This window comes from Suricata suricatta, chromosome 15 (assembly GCF_006229205.1).
Source record: "Suricata suricatta isolate VVHF042 chromosome 15, meerkat_22Aug2017_6uvM2_HiC, whole genome shotgun sequence".
Taxonomy (NCBI): Eukaryota; Metazoa; Chordata; class Mammalia; order Carnivora; family Herpestidae; genus Suricata; species Suricata suricatta.
In genome coordinates this window covers 77,568,087-77,572,729 of record NC_043714.1, presented here as the reverse complement: position 1 = coordinate 77,572,729, position 4,643 = coordinate 77,568,087, and the positions used below count along the sequence as shown (strand labels likewise).

Genomic DNA, 4,643 nt, shown 5'->3' with positions numbered 1-4,643 from the left:
GTGGCGTCCGCGGCGCCGGGAGGCGCGGGGAGGCGAAGGCAGCTGAGGCCTTGGCTACCGAGTTCCAGAAGCTCCCGGTTTCCAAGTGTTACCTGCGGAGCAAGTTTCATTTGATTTTTTAAAATTTACATCTAAGTTGGGGCACCTGGGTGGCTCAGTCGGTTAAGCCTCCGACTTCAGCTCAGGTCAGATCTCACGTTCGTGGGTTCGAGCCCCGCGTCGGGCTCTGTTCTGGCGGCTAGCTCGGAGCCTGGAGCCTGCTTCCAGTTCTGTGTCTCCTTCTCTCTCTGACCCTCCCCCTCTCATGCTCTCTCACTGTAATAAAATAAATAAAACACTAAAAAAAAAAAAGAATTTTTTTTTTTTAAATTTACATCTAAGTTGGCATCCAGTGCAGTCGTGATTGCAGGGGTTGTTCCCGGCCTTCACCCCTGCATGTAACAGCCAGAGCTCATCCCGACAAGGGCCCTCCCTCGTGCCCCCCCTCCCCAGCCCCTCCAGCAACCCTCAGTCTGGTCTCTGTGTCTAAGAGTATGTGTTGTCCCCTCCCTGTTTTGCTTCCCTTCCCTTATGTTCATGTTTTGTATCTTAAATTCCTCATATGAGTGAAGTCATATGATACTTGTCTTTCTCTATTTCCCTGAGCTTAATACCCTCTAGTTCCTTCCACGTAGTTCCAAATGGCAAGGTTTCATTCTTCTGGATTGCCGAGGACTCCTCCACTGCGGACATAAACCACAGCCTCGTTACCCCTCATCTGTCAGTGGACACGCGGGCTCTTTCCACGCTCCGCTGTGGTCGATGCGCTGCTGTCCCCGGTGGGGCGCAGGTGCCCCTCCGAATCAGCACTCCTGTGTCCTTCGGATAAATAGCTAGTAGTGCAATTGCTGGGGCAGAGGGCAGTTCTGTGTTGACTTTTTGAGGAACCTCCACCCTGTTTTCCAGAGCGGCCGCCCCAGTCTGGTTCCCCCCAGCGGCACAAGAAGGCTCCTCTTTCTCTGCGTCCTCGCCAACTTCTGTTGTTGCCTGAGTTGGTCATTTTAGCCACTCTGACCAGTGTGAGGTGGCGTCTCGTGGTTTTGATTGTGTTTCCCTGATGATGGGTGACGTTGAGCATTTTTCCAGGTGTCGGTTGGCCATCTGGATGTCTTCTTTGGAAAAGGGTCTACTCTTGTCTCCTGATTTCTTCACTAGATTATTTCTTTTTTGGGTATTGAGTTTGATAAGTTCTTTATAGATTTTGGATACTAACCCTTTATTTGATATTTAGTTTGCAAATATCTTCTCCCATTCCAGTTGCCTTTAGGTTTGCTGAGTCTTTCCTTCACTGTGCAGAAGCTTTTTATCTTGATGAGGCCCCAGTAGTTCATTTCTGCTTTTGTTTCCCTTGCCTTTGGAGATGTCTTAAGTAAGAAGTTGCTGCGGCCAAGGTCAGAGAGGTTTTTGCCTGCTTTCTCCTCAAGGAGTTTGATGGCTCCCTGTCTTAGATATTTAGGTCTTTCATCCATTTTGGGGTGGGTTGTTTTTTTTTTTTTTTTTTTTTGGTCATAGCGTTTACTCCCCCCCCCACTACACCCTCGGAGCCGTCTTCACTGACACCCAATGAACACGCCGGCTGGGCCTTCACAAAAGAGCCAGCGGAGCTGCCCGGGAACACCGGCCCCAGGGGACCAGGGGCGATGTGTGGGCACGGGCTTCGGGACGGCTTTGGGAGCGGGGGCCCGAGTCCTTCACGTGGGTGGGGGCAGGGCCTGCACCTCCTCCAGGCACTCGTCCTAAGCCTCCTGGTGCTCCTCGTGGGGCTTGACCGCTATCACGCTTGGAGCCTGCGGCCGCCCCCAGGCCCATCTTGGAGGGGATATAGACGTGGGGCAAATCCCGGGCCTCACACATAACGGGGGATGGCAGTACACCTCACTGGGCAGCGTGTCTCCTGCCAAAACCATGATCCCTTTCTCGCCTTTGTTTATAAATTTCTGAACCTCCTTCACAGCGCGCCGAATCTGCTTCTGCTTCACAGCTTTCTTGATGCATTTGTAGAGCTTCCGCCTGAGACGGAGGTTCAAATTCACTAGCAGCTCGTGGTAAGGGCGCTCCCCGAGGCTCCGGCCCGTCAGGGTCTGCCTTTATTTTGGTCATTGCAGCAGCAACCTTGGGTTTATTTTGGTGTGTGGTGTCAGAAAGTGGTCCAGCCTCATTTTTCTGCATGTCGCTGTCCAGCTTTCCCAGCACGACTCGCTGGAGAGACTGTCCTGCTCTGTTAAAGATTAGCCGGCCGTACGTTTGTGGGCCCAACTCCGGGTTCTCTATTCTGTTCCATTGATCTGAGTGCCTGTTTTGGGGCTGGTACCGTACTGTCTTGATGATTACAGCTTGGTAATACAGCTTGAAGTCCAGGATTGTGATGCCTACAGGTTTGGTTTTCTTTTTTCAGGATTTCTTTAGCTACTTGGGGTCTTTTCTGGTTCCATACAAATTTTGGGATTGTTTGTTGAAGCTCTGTGAAGAATGCTGGTGTTATTTTGCTAGGGAGTGCACTGAATGTGCAGATTGCTTGGGTAGTAGTAACTTTTTAACAATATTTGTTCTTCTAATCTATGAGCATGGAATGTTTTTCCATTTTTTAATGTCTTCTTCATTTTTCTGTCACAAGCTTTCTATAGTGCTCAGTGTAGAGATGTTTCACCTCTTTGGGTAGGTTTATTCCCAGGTGTTTTATGGTTTTTGTTGCGATTGTAAATGGGATCAATTCCTTGATATCTCTTTCTGCTGCTTTGTGGTTGGTATATAGAAATTCAACTTATTTCTGGGCATTGATTTTATATCCTGCGACTTTGGTGAATTCATGGATAAGTTCTAGTAGTTTTGTGGTGGAATCTTGGGGGTGTTCCATATAGAGTATCATGTCGTCTGCGAAGAGTGCAAGTTTGACTTTCTCCTGGCCGATTTGGATGCCATTCGTTTCTCTGCGCTGTCTGATTGCTGAGGCTAGGACGTCCAACAGGGTGTTGAACAACAGTGGTGAGAGTGGACGTCCCTGTCGTGGTCCTGGCCTGGGGGGGAAGCGCTCAGTTTTTCCCCATTTGAGGACAATATCAGAAGCGGGTCTTTCGTATTTGGCTTTTATCATCTTGAGGTATGATCCTTCTATCCATACTTTCTTGAGGGTTCTTATCAAGAAAGGATGCTGTATTTTGTGAAATGCTTTCTTTGCATCTATCGAGAGAATCATGTGGTTCCTGTCCTTTCTTTTATTAATGTGCTGAATCACAGTGATTGATTTGTGGATATTGAACCGGCCTGTAGCCACTTGATTGTGGTGAATAATTCTTTAAGGTAATGGGTCTGCCCTTCTCCTTCCTGTGGGGTCTTTGCCTAGTTTTGGAAGCGAGGTAATGCTGGCCTCGTAGAAGCAGTTTGGAAGTTTCCTTTCTATTTCTATGTTTTGGAACAGCGTCAGAAGAACAGGTGCTGACTCCTCTGTAAATGTTTGGTAGAATCTCCTGGAAAGCCATCCGGTGCTGGACTCTGGTTTGTTGGGAGATTTTTGATTATTCATTCAGTATGTTTACTGGCTATGGGGCTGTTCAAATTTTCTATTTTTTCTTGTTTTAGTTTTGGTAGTTTATGTTTTTCTAGGAATTTAACCTTTCAGAGACCCAGTTCCTGGATTTCATCGATCTGTTGTGCTGTGTTTTGTTGTGTTTTGTTTTGTTTTGTTTTTCCATAGCATTGATTTCTGTTCTGATCTCATCCCGTCTTCTGCTGGTCTGGGGTTTTATTGGCTATTCTCTTTCCAGCTCTTTAAGGTATTAGGTTAAGTGCGTATTTGAGAGCTTTCTTCCTTCTTTGGGAAGGCCTGGATGGCCATATACTTCCCTCTTCTGAGTGAAATCCTCAAAAGGAAGCAAAAGCAAGCGTCATTGGACAGGTTCCTTGTTAAAGTCGCACGAAAAGAAAAAAATTCCATTGAGCCGATAGCTAGGGATCCCGTTAGTGACAGTGACAGTCGTCCTGCCCCACACCCTCCTCTCTTGTCTCTCTCACACCAGCCTCAAAGGTTTTCTTTCCTTTAACTTTGTTAACGTTTATTCATTTTTGAGACATAGAGACAGAGTGCAGGTGAGGGAGGGTCAGAGAGAGAGACACACAGAATCAGAAGGAGGCTCTAGGCTCTGAGCGGTCAGCATTGAGCCCGACGCGGGGCTTGAACCCATGAACCGTGAGATTGTGACCTGGGCCCCGGTGCCTCCACGAAGGTTTTCAAAGGAAAGGCAGGTTAATTTGTTTATTTTTCTTAATATTTTGTACTTTGTACTATATCACAGCACTCTAATCATTTTACATGAATATTTGGGGTTGTGGGGCGAGTCATCTGAGCTTCCGTTATTTCTTAGGAGGAGATTTGCTTTGATGTACACGTGCTTTGCTTTCCAAGCATGATTCCCGAACAAATTATGTGCACAGCCAAGGTTTGACTGTACAAGAAACGTATCGCAGACGCTCTGGACGGGTCAGGAGGCCCTCCAGCTACCCGTGAGCGGTAGGAGGGGAGGAAAGGATTGTCAGTGGGAGCGTCCCAGGGGCTGTGCTGGTCTCGGGGCTCACCCGCCGCTCACCCACGGGGGAGGACCGCAGCCCCC

The 4,643-nt window shown here is 48.2% G+C and overlaps 1 pseudogene; it reads right to left on the bottom strand.

Annotated features, from left to right (window-relative positions):
* Positions 1-1,730: 1,730 nt before the first annotated feature.
* LOC115278872 lies at positions 1,731-2,139 on the bottom strand (annotated as a pseudogene).
* Positions 2,140-4,643: the final 2,504 nt, after the last annotated feature.